This window comes from Prionailurus viverrinus, chromosome A2 (genome assembly GCF_022837055.1).
Source record: "Prionailurus viverrinus isolate Anna chromosome A2, UM_Priviv_1.0, whole genome shotgun sequence".
Taxonomy (NCBI): domain Eukaryota; kingdom Metazoa; phylum Chordata; class Mammalia; order Carnivora; family Felidae; genus Prionailurus; species Prionailurus viverrinus.
Window position 1 is genome coordinate 37,002,219 of NC_062562.1, and position 12,731 is coordinate 37,014,949.

The following is a 12,731-nucleotide window of genomic DNA, read 5'->3' on the forward strand; positions in this document are numbered from 1 at the left end:
AGACTGTGTAAACAGTAGAATAACCTGGGAAATCTCTTAACACTTTGGAATTTTTTTAAAGCTCAGGCGACCCTTCCCATCCTTCAACAGATCAGATCACAACCCCGGGGGTGGGGGTGGGGTGGGGATTTTTGAAGCTCTCTATATGGAGTTCCAGAGGCTCGTGACTGGCATGGGAACTATCAGTACATCTCACACAATTGTCTTAGGCCATGTTTGTTTCTTTCTCAGCGTCCAAACAGCCTTGGCTTTCAGCAAGGTTTGCTTTTTATTCCCTCCCCCTCCTGTCGCTGGCTTTCAATCTCTTGGTTATGCTTTGATTCACTCTAAATTGGACTGGTAGAAATTGGGGTTCATGGGAACATCTCTCATGAATAGCAATTAATGTAATTGTGAATAGATAGAATTAGCTCAATCAATGGGGAAACTCTAGGCTTCCTCTATCCCCAGAGAGATTTACCAAATTAATGTTGTAATGATGATGCTATAAAAATAACAGTTTATTTTTCTTGGGTCCCCAAGTGTCCAGTAATTAGCTAATATTACAAACAGCCATTCAAGTTATGCTTTGGCATACTTAGAGCAGTATTAATATTTGGAGAGAGATAATTCTTTGGGGAGCTGGTAGGATTTTTAACAGCCTCCCTGTCCTCTGTCAGTAGCACCCATTGTCCTAGGTTGGGACGGGCAAAAATGTCTGCACCTATTGCCAAATTTGGCCTATGGGGCAAAGTCACCTGGATTGAAAATCAGACCACTGCTTTCTGCACACACCCACATACATAGTTGCATGCATTTTATGTCAAGTTCCATGTTACCACTTATATACCTCATTTAACTTAAGCCTCACAAAGACTCCAGGAGGTAGTTATTGTCAGCCTCCGTGAACAGATGGCAACTGTGTGCATTGGTATCCCCAGTTAACAGATGAATGAGTGTAACCAAAGCTTAGATAGTTTATTGAGCTGAGTTGCCCAAGTCTGCCTCATTAGCAAATGATAGAACTAGGATTTGAACCCAGGCCCGGCGTGTTCCAAAAGCTCTGTTCTTATCCTCGTCTCTGTAGTCTGCAACAGTATCTCTGATTTGTTCTTAGCTTTGTTCTCTGCTGCCTAGCTGCTGAGACTGCCTATCAGCAAACCCCTCTTAACCCGAAATGCCATGATGCGTCACCTGCTCAAGATCTAGCCTCAGAAATTACTTAGCTCCACAGATGCCTCTCTCCCTGAGCAGTCTCTGCAAAGCAAGACTACCTTCTTGCACACTCAGGGAATCCTGTGTCTTCAGTTACAGCTGCTTTATACTGTACATTAAAGAGCAGCTCAGAAAGAGCTGATAGATAACGAAACCTTGATGAGTATAGAGATTGCGGCGGCTATTTACTTATGGAATTAATTAACAATCAGTTCAAATTATCACACGTAGTCAGGCTGCATGTAATTTAAATTGCTTTTGCACAAAGTAATTCAGGAACAAAAAAAATGTTGGATAGAGGTTACTGGAATGTAAGAACATGCGGAGAATACTGTATACAGCCAAGTGGTATATGATTCTCTTTTTAATTTTGCGACAATTTTAAGTATAGCATTTTGAATCTAAGTAGTGTGTTACATTAAGCAACCATTTGGAGCCCCTGGGTTTGTACGGAGAGAATTTTATGGAGAAGTTAAACTGCCATTCATAAAGTTATTTTAATTCTATGTCTCTGTTTATATTTTTATTTTTTTTCCATTCCCCAGTGGGGACTATCTGTTGCTCATTAGAAAATCATCTGACATACACACATTTCAGAACCCAGTCTGTTCAACCCAGAATTCTGACATCTGAAGTGAGTCACAATTTTTGGGTGAATGTGACTGACATCTTCCATCTTTTATAGATGGAAAGCTAACAATAAATTTCCCCAGATTTGTCTTTTGTGGTGTTATTTGACATTGTATCCAAAGTATCATAAAGTAGCATAGGCTAAAAGGAGAAACAAGTAAAAAGTAGTATCACAACTCCTGCCGAGAAAACGATTTTGGAATTAAATAAGGAACTCGTGACACTATATTTGGGATGTTATACATAGTTCTTGACATTAACTTAGGGAAAATAATTTTTTTAACAGAAAAAAAACACCAAAATTAGGACAAAAATTAGAAGCTCGACCGTATTTCTTAGGGAAAAAAAAAATTAAAGTGTGTCTCAAAAGCCAGTGACATAGAAAATTCATGTTTGGGCTAGAAGTAATTGCAGAACCAATGGGCATAAACTTAAGTAACAGAAAAGACAGACAGTTAATTAATTTTTTATTACCATTGAGCAAATGTTATTAATGTAATTCAATTAACATTTATTGAGTGCCCACATGCGATAGATGAATCAATATGTCGGGAGCTATTAATTTATTTACTTTAAGTTATTAAGGAAACATGTTAATGATTTTCATTTTTGCTCACTAAATGTGACTTTATAATTTTTGCATCTGTGCATTCTCTATCTGGGGGTATATAGAGATAAATACACATTCCAATTATAAATAAGTAGCATCTCTCTTGCCTAACGGCTCTGATTCTATTCTTGTTTTCCTCTCCCCCTCCCCCTCCCCCCTTCCTTCCCTCCCCCACCCCTCCCTTCCCTTCCCTTCCTCTCTCTCAGTTTAACTCCCAGACCTGCCCTTCCTCTGTTACTGGTTTTTTTTTTTCCCTCTCTGGTTCCTTCAGTGTATTTATTCCTTTATTCCTATCTTTGTCCTCTTAGTTCCTTTCTTTGTACCCTACCCTTGAAGATTGTATTTGTGCACACTCACAATTTATGATTTTCTTTGTGAAGCTGGCCCCCAAACTCTATGCAGTTCGTCAGCCGGCTAGGCCACATTTACTGAGAGTAAGCTATGTGTCCTTCCTGCACTGGGTGCTGGGAGATTCAAAGAAGAATAGCAAACAGTCTTGGTCCTCAAGAGACCTACAGTCATCACAAATTGTGACTATTGGACTACAGTCATCACAAATTTACTGACTATTGGACATTTTATTTGAGTTACCGGCTCATCTTTACAATTAATGTATATCTTTCTGCTAAGCCCTATTCTTTCCCCCCAACTGGGTTCCTCTGGCTATCCCTGGAGAACCCACAATTCAATTTCTTTTCATTGATTTATAATTTTTAGATGTTTATTTACTGAGAGAGAGAGAGAAGAGAACACATTTGCAAGCGGGGGAGGGGCAAAGAGAGAGAGAGAGAGAGAGAGGGAGAGAGAGAAAGAAAGAATCCCAAGCAGGCTGCCACACTCAGCCGAGAGCCCAACACAGGACTCAGTCCCAGGAATTGCAAGATCATGACCTGAGCCAAAATCAAGAGTTGGACACTTAACTCATTAAGCCACCCATGTGCCCCTGTATTGTCATTTTTAAAAAAACTCCCAGTGAATTGCCCCATCCTTCCATCCAAATTATTTACCAGTTCTTATTAATTTTTCCTTTTATTTCTTTTACGTTTATGTATTGATTTTGAGAGAGCATGTGAGTGAGAGTAGGGTGGGGGGAGAGAGAGAGAGAGAGAGAGAGAGAAAGAGAGAGAGAGAATCCCAAGCAGGTTCTGCACTGTCAGTGCAGAGCCCGACATGGGGCTCAAACCCATGAACCACGAGTCATGACCTGAGCCGAAATCAAGGGTCAAATGCGTAACCTACGGAGCCACCCAGGTACCCCTTATTTTTTCCTTTTAAATATCTTACAAATGCATCTCTGATTTTTCATTCCCATCACTACCTCTCAAGATTTATCCTCTCTGTTCTTAAATCTGACTATTTCTGTCACCATCAGTCTCAACTATAGTGACAACACTTCCCAAGACATCTTACACACTATAATCGAAATGATGTTTTGAGTAATATTCTTCTGACCCTATTATTCATTAAAAAAATTAAAACAAAATACACACACATCGTGCACACACAAATGTTAATAGCTCATCATTACCACAATATTTTCCCATTATCCTGTTCTGAATTAATCTATGCACTCTATTGCCAAGTTGTCTTTTGAAAAAGGTATCTTATTGTTAAATTTTCCTTGTGAGTGGTAAACTCCAGAAGCCTACGTGAATGTTGTCAGGTAAGTGTTTAAAGCAGGGTGATTTTAATTTTAATTCTGAACCAAAATGTTTACAGTGAGTGTGTATTTCAAATATATGGGCCATTTCTTTTTTTTTTTTTTCTTTTTTTTATTTATTAAAAAAAAAATTTTTTTTTCAACGTTTATTTATTTTTGGGACAGAGAGAGACAGAGCATGAAGGGGGAAGGGGCAGAGAGAGAGGGAGACACAGAATCGGAAACAGGCTCCAGGCTCTGAGCCATCAGCCCAGAGCCTGACGCGGGGCTCGAACTCACGGACCGCGAGATCGTGACCTGGCTGAAGTCGGACGCTTAACCGACTGCGCCACCCAGGCGCCCCTATATGGGCCATTTCTAAAGCTATCATGATAAATTATATTTTCCCTTGGATTTAAACTGTACTCTAGCTTAGAATTTAATACTGTAATTATCTGTGGTTGAAATCAGATCGAAGCAGACAGGTGGCGTTTCAAGGTATAAGTTACCAAACCATCAACAAATAATTATGGTTAACTCAGGCAACCCCAAAGAGGGGAAAAAAAGGTTTTTTTCCTTTGTATGTAAACTTTATAAAGTTCACACAAATGTCAGAAATGATTCTCCACAGCTAGGTAGATAAGAACACAATATACAAAAGCGTTTGACATGATAGAGCATGCTGAAAATTATTAGAAAGAGCTCGAATCACATTTTCTAAAGGTATAGAGAACTATTATTCTTATATTGTGTACAATTTTGGAACTGATACTATGGCTGGAGAAGACAGAACAAAATTAGGAAGATGAGGATTTCTAAGTGCTGCCAAAAGCATAATAAAAGGTAACTGGTCCTTAAAGAAGCTATATTGAGAAAAACACACACTCATTTTCATTTTGGAAGCTGAGTGGGGGATAATTTTCTCAAACTGACGGTTGAAAATATTCTCACCTTCTTTTTAATGAATGGAAATAAGTTATGGATGGCTTGATCCATGGCTATGTCCTATGAGACAGGGCAAAATGAAGTCTTGGATTCATTACATTTCTTTTTTGGAGAGGAGAGGAATAAATGAGGTAAACTTATTGGACATTTTTTTTTCTGTAATTTTCAAACGCTGGCTCTGGTGAGAAGATGTCCTTTAAAGACTTTCAGGTGAAAGCAGTAGTTTTCTATATCCTTGTTTTGTCTTCTGTGGTGCTTCAATTGAAACTGCCCCAGAAAACGTTAGATGAAATGTTTATCAAAGGCAATGACAAGGGGACATTTTAATCCTTTTCAATCAGCATTAGTAAAACTTTTTTTTTTTAAAGAGAGAAGAAGCAAAAGAATATTATTTTCTCCAGATACAATAGCAGTGAGTGTTCAAGGTGAAAAGGATTAAAGAGGAAAAAAGAACTGAGAGAAGGTTGAACACAGCCCCGTGGCAAAGCTTCTTCCACACCTGCAAAGCATCTTCAATGTTTTTGGGGCGGGAGTGGGTTTTTTGGTGTAACGTTCTTAGATCATGATCTGTTCTCCGCTCCCTGCTACACTTCACACCTGTAGACAGACATAGGCTAAGTGATATACTTTCATAGCTAGATCCTAAGCTTGTAAAAAGGAACAATTCAGTCCTAGGAGGTGACTGAATCTTCTTTAGACATGAAAACAGTTTGCAAATATGAGTCTCCAATTCATTTGTATGCAGTTACCTTCAGTTTAATGTTTGTATAACGTGTCTCAAGAAATAAAGATTATGTTATCTCGGGGAAAAAATTGGTTAGCAGTTGTTAGAGCTTGAGGCACTTGGGTTGGTAATAGGTTTAGAGCTTTAAAAATATCAGTGAAGCCAATCAGGCTATAAACTCCTGTATAATCGGTGTTATATATACAGTGGCTTTTTTATTGTCAGTATTTAAATATAAATGTTAAAAATTAAGCTATAATATAGTTATTCCAAATATTCTCTATTATGTGAAAACCATCACAATTCATTCATCCCAACTAAGTGAATGTCACTTAAAGTCTCTCTTTGGCATTGTCTCATTTGAGGCTCACCACAGTGCTCCCGAGTGTTATTAGCACTATTATGTGGATGAGGAAATGGATGCAAGGTCAGAGGTGTGAGTGGTTTGCCCCAGATTACCCTGCTGGTTAGGGGCAGATTGCACTCGGGTCTTCTCATTCCTGCGACAGTCAAGCTTTACTTTCATCAATTGCTCTATGAAACCAGGCACTCTGATATGAGATCAAGATACTTTTCTGAGGTTATAACTCCTGTGACCCTTCTGAAGTTTCTCCCTCCAGGTTAACTGGCCTTGCTCGTAGATGATGAGGGAGACACTTGATGTGTGTGCTCAAAACCAGAGCTTCTACAAAAGACCACAGCTTCCATAACCCCTCAAAGCCCAGTGCAGGTGCCATCTTCGGAGTGAAGTTTGCCACAGTGCCTACCCCCCACTCCCACTGAAATGCATTGTTCCCGACGGGAGTCCCCAAAGGCCTGGGTTGATACCTGAGTGTTTTGTACTGTGGCTAATTGCGGCGGTGTTTCTCTTCCCCTTTCTGTTGTGAGCTCCTCGAGGAAACGCATGCTCCATTCATCATCAATTTCCCAGCACCTATAGCACAGTGTCTAGCAGAAAGCAAGTGTTCAATAAATTTCAGATGACTGACGAGGTGACTGACGGAGTGAACGTGGGGTGTCTCAGTTTTCAGTTGACGATTGACTCATTTTCTCTGGGACAGGTTTTCTGAGCACCTCTTCGTTGGTCTTCCTCCCCCACTCTCGATATGCCAGTTAACCCTGATGAAAGCCTAAACATTCCCTTTTGTGTTAAAATATATATTAATCCTTATTTTGATTTGAAGGCAACATTTGCATTTATATCTGTAAAACTGTGAAGAATATAAAAAGACCCAAAGAAAATGAAACCCCCTATAATTCTACCATTATCAACACGTTACTGCGTCTGCTTCACCAAAAGACAGTGGAAATATTTGGTGTATTTATATCTCTATATGTGTCAGGTCTGGACGATGTATATATCATATATACTGAAATTAGAATATCAAAAGTGTATTTTTATATCGATTCTAATTTTAATATATTCTAATATAATACATAAATCCTATGTATACTACTTCTAAGATGTGTCACTCACTTTAATATATATATTGTATACAGTGCTTCCCAGATGTGTCACTCACTCTTTTAGGACCTTTACATATATTATCTCATTTAATACTCCCGGCAACTCTATGGCAGGACCTACTGGAGCCACCCCCATTTTTTTGGATGCGGACACTTAAGTACCGTCCCACAACAAGTGACTCACAACAAGCAAAGTCACACAACAAGCAAGGGAGGAAGCTGCGTCTTTAACTTAGCCATCTGGCTCCGAGTTCGTGCTTCTAACCATGATGCTATATTGTCTTCTAGATAGAGATTTAAAAAGAACAGTATCAGGATTTTATTGAATATATTATATAGGTTACCAGTATATCATGAGCATTTCTCTCTATCCTAAAGATGACTTAAAAACACCCTCAAGTTTCAGCTTAACCATCACCCCTTCGGAGAGGACTTCCCTTACCCTAAACCTAAAGCAGTGTTTCTCAGTTGGGGCAGATTTTGGCAGTGGGTGGAGACTTGTGTTATTGTCATGATTGGGGTGAGTGCATTTAGTAGGGTGCGTGGCTAACGGGATGCTGCTAAACTAATCCTCTGGTGCACAAGAACTCCTTCTCCACACACCCTCCCCCCACCCCCAACGATATATAAAGACTGTGGTTTCAGCTGTCAGTGCCGAAATTGAGAAATCCACGTACAAAGTAGTCCCAGCCTCTCGCCAGCAGCCACTTCTATGACATCTCTGTCTCATCGTCTTTATAGCATTTTCCAGTATTCTGAAAATGTTTACTCTATGTGTTTGTTGATTTGTTTATGGAGTTCAGGTCTCTTCTCTCCTTGGCTAAAATATCACATTCATAAGAGTTTTGTCTATATTAACTAATTGCCATATTCTAGAAGAGTGCCTGAGACATAGTAGGTCTGTAATAAGTAAGGAGTCAAAAACTGCATAGCTTTTCTTGCATGGTGTACCATAAATTATTTAACAATTTCCCCATTCAACGAAAATGTAGATCGTCACCTTTTTTTTTTTTTGCTACTTTACATATTCTTAAACATTATTTTCGTGAAACTTTTCATATATGTATTTGTTTATATAGGTTGAATTCAGAGGGAAGGAACTATTGCATTGATGGCCTGATTTCTAAAGCTCTGAACATAATGTACTAATTATTGACTTCCAGAAAGCTTGTATCGATTTATACTTACACCAACAGGGATCGGAAGAAGTTTGCTGTTCTCAGGCCAACTCAGGTTTTACCAATAAAATCATTATTTTTATCAGTTCGAAAAGAACTTTGAGTCAAGTTTCCAAATTTTCTGCATCCAAAAAGATAGTCTTTCGCTATCATGAGAGATCGAAGGTTTTTTTTTTTCATATTCACTGCTTTTCTGAGGGATTTTGGTTCCACAGCTAGATTCATGGATAATTTGGAGCCTTCCTGCACTGAATGGGATTAGATAGGTAAAGACACTCATTCTGTGTTCGTAGATCAATAAACTCTTGTTGAAAATGTTTATTGGACGTTTGACGATTGGATTTGGTATTTTTAGCTGGTTCTCACCTTTGTGCTCTGAGGTAAAGTATCAGTTGACAGACTTTGGAGGCTCCCTGTTTGCTTCTAGGCCTTGGCTAGTTAGTATCCATCCATGATATGCCTGAATAGAATAGGGTATGATCTATACAGAGACCCTGGAGAGGCCGGAAGTGGAGCCACACTAGAAGGCAGGGCAAGAAATAAGCGGGAGAAGCAAACGACCCACTTATTCACAACTCCTTTCGCCCACGTTGTGTGCCCAGTGTATTATGGAACCTATGAATCTAACTGGGGGGTTAAATTTTATTTTCCTGGTGGAACCACCTGGTAGAAGTTAACCCTGTGGTCTCCAAAATGGCACATATACACCTAGGGGAGTCACAAAACTATCCAGTGGGGTTGGAGCATCTATTTATATGGACTTTTAAAAAACCCTAATATAATAGCTATTTTGCGTATTTTATAATGTAGAGAGCAGTTAACATGGCGGCATATGTGACCATTGTGTGCGTGTGCATGTGCATCTTTCTAGAAGGTGGGCCTGCTGTGTCCCCCCCCCCCCCCCCCCGCCCCTGCCCCACACCCCGGCCCTTTTTTTACCTATTAAAAGTTTACAATAAAAACTTCGGAGACTACTGGTCTAAGGTCAGCTGTCTCTTCAGCCCTCTCCACCTGAAGGAAAGTCAATTCTCTTATGCTTCCTCTTGGTAGCCAGGGTGTGGTTGCTGGAACATTTACAGCCACAGCAGCTGCAGTAGTGGCCTGAGTAGACTTTTCCTCTGAGTTTCTATAGTGGTAACAGGATTAACAGACTCTATTCTGGAAGTACTTGGGTGGCATAACACCTCCCAGCAGAACTATTCCTGACAAGGATGTGCAGATGGAAATGCATATTTATGTCACTTAAAGCCTACCAGAGACACAAGGATTTGAGCTATAACAATAAATAGAAAAAAAAAATCTCCAGCGTTTTTGGTAACCCATACTCAAGTGCATTGACTGTGCTTGGCGAAAGACCTACAGTTTGCTCTTTGTCCAAGCATAAAATATTCAACATTCAAGCGTGTTAAGGTAGACTATTCTGAATATATTTTAGAGTGTTAAAACAAGCTAGCATGAAGTGAGGTTAAAATTGCAGGTCTTAAAAAAATAACAGGACAATTCTGTGAGGGGTTTGGGCCATTTCAAGGAAAAAAAGTCTCCTTTGAAAAAATGTCCAATTATTCCATTTATTAATAATGGGGTAGGTTTAAAAGTCATTTCCGGAGGCCAAATGGTCATTGTAATCATCAATGCTTCCTGTTTAAAATACCTTTTTAGCCATCTTTGATACACCTTCCCCTAGCTTTCTTCTAAAATGCTTGTGACACTATTCAAAAAAGACAAATGCTCACATCCACAAAATACATATTACGTTGATCTGGGAAATATTTACACTACATATCAACCCATTAGTATTGAGCTGAAGAATTCAGTGAGTTATGCTAGTTCTGTGGGGAGGGGCCTTTTCCCAAATAGCCTTTCCCCCCCTGGTTCCTGGCTCGGAAATCAATATTTTGTCAACCAGAAAGCTGGGTTGCCATGGCTTTTGAAGAGGTGTGCTTTGTGATCTGCCAGGGAGTGGTAATTCTTTGTCACTCTAACCAATCCAGGTAGGGTTTGTTACACTACACAAGAGGAAGACTTTCAAAAATTGTTCGAGGTTCTCATTAGGTAGCATGAAGAACTCTGTGAAGAAAAGAGAAGATAATCTTAAGAAGCAAATTGAGATGAAAAGCCTCCAAGAGAGATCCAAAGGGACGTGGTGAAATAAACGACTCTGAAAAAGTCAAAACTGTACTCACAGAATTAAAATGTGCCTCAGGGGCAGCAAAACACAGAACGGACACTGCAGAAAATATCAATAGTAGTGTGGAGAGAAAATATGAAAAACTTTCCCGTGGTTCAAAAGTGAAAAACACAGGATTCAAGCTATGATAATAAATAAAAGAGATGCTGGGTAACATAGGTCAGAGCACACTAATAAATGAGTTTTCTAAAGAAGAAACCAAAACAATTTAAACATAAGCTTTGCTCCAGAATACTCCTTAAGTATATGTTCTGAGTAGAAGCAGTTTTTGAGTATACACCTCCCTGCCTAAAATTCAGGAAACAGACCTACAATCCTAGAAAGTATTTTGAGTTACAAAAATGAAGCTTTTTTTCAAATACTCCGACAAGCAAAACCGTAGAACAAGCTGTCCTGAGGTTGTCCCCTAATCCTCCTTGCACAAAACTAAGTGCCAGAAAACAACAGTATCACAGTTATTAAATTTTGAGGGAACACAATGATGCCTGGATAACTGTATCCTCGATCAACTTGACTTTTCTGCGCGGAAGTACAGTAAGGCATTCTCGTCACGCATTGTCAGAAGGAAATACCCTACTCCAAAGAAAAGCAATGAAAACTTTCTCGAAAAAATTATTTAACCTGCGTCTTCTCTGTGTGATTTTTTTAAGTTTTTTTTTTTTAATGTATCTTGAGGGAGAGCGAAAGAGCGCGTGTGCCCAAGTGGGGGAGGGCCAGAGAGAGAGAGAGAGAGAGAGAGAGAGAATCCCAAGCAGGCTTTGCACCATCAACGCAGAGCCCCATGTGGGGCTGAAACTCATGAACCCTGAGACTATGACCTGAACTGAAACCAAGAGTCTCACGCTTAACTGACTGAGCCACCCACGTGCCCCATTGTGTATTTTTATTCTTAAGTGATTTTCTAACTGATTTTCGTAAAGAAAGGAGAGAGAGAGAATTAAGGCAGTTTGGACAGGACATTGTCCTGTGAATGTTTGAATGAGGGACACATCCATCTCAGAAAACTATATGGATGTCAAAGAGGTCAGAACAAGGGCAGAGATCAACGCAACAACAAAATAGCTGTACAACACTTTCAAATCATTGCTTTCATAGACGCTATCTCATTTATCTGCAATTCCTTCCCTCCCAACAGCATGCTCACCACACGCATACACTTGCATCTCCCAATTTTGTGAATGCCCTTTACAAGGTCACTCTTGTACTTAGAGTCCCCTTCTTCTTGTCTCCCCTTACTGAGTTCCTGGTTATCACTCTAGACTCAGAGAAAGTGATACTTTATTCGACAACTACTTGTCACCTGCTACCGTACTTGGCAGCCTGGCAGGGAGTCAGGAATACAAGGATGAATGAAACCCATTCTCTGCCCTCAGGAACATTTCAGCCTTCCTTAACCTGTGAAAAAGAAGGTCATTTCTGTGCTTCCATACCACTGTGTGATAAGTGTATCTTTCCCACTTTTGAGGGAAGGAACTGATGCTTTGGTGTCCCTGAACTTGGCACAGTGCTTGACATAGAAGTTGAATGAATGTGGGTATAGATCAGCTTACTAAGTGGCAGGTAATAGAATGTTTAAATATGGTTCTCTGGCTTCTAGTCCTGTGCACTTTCATATATTATGTTAAATTCAAATCATGCACTATAAGAGCCAACACTGGTAAAATATTTTTCAAATAAGTTTTCAGAGGTTGGGTGGGGGAAGGGGGGTGCGCTTGGATGTCTCAGTCTGTTAAGCATTCAGCTTTGGCTCAGATCATGGTCTCATGGTTCCTGAGTTAAAGCCCCGAGTTGGGCTCTCTGCTGTCAGTGCAGAGCCTGCTTGGGATTCTCTACCTCTCTCTCTCTCTCTCTGTCTCTCTCAAAAATAAATAAACAAACATTAAAAAAAGAAGCTTTCAGAGATGGAGTTATTAGAAACTCAGTAGAATTATAGAATTTTAGATGTGGAATGAACTGTACATGTCAGTTTCATTTCCCACACACAATTCACCCATCCATTCATTCAGCACCTGCTATAATAATAAAAATAATGATAGTTAACACTTGCTTCATACCATGAGAAGCTTTGAATGAATTCTCACAATAACCCAGTGAGGGAGTTATTACAAGGTCAGTTTTCCTAGTGAGGAAGGGGGCTCTGCCTTATTCATTGTCAT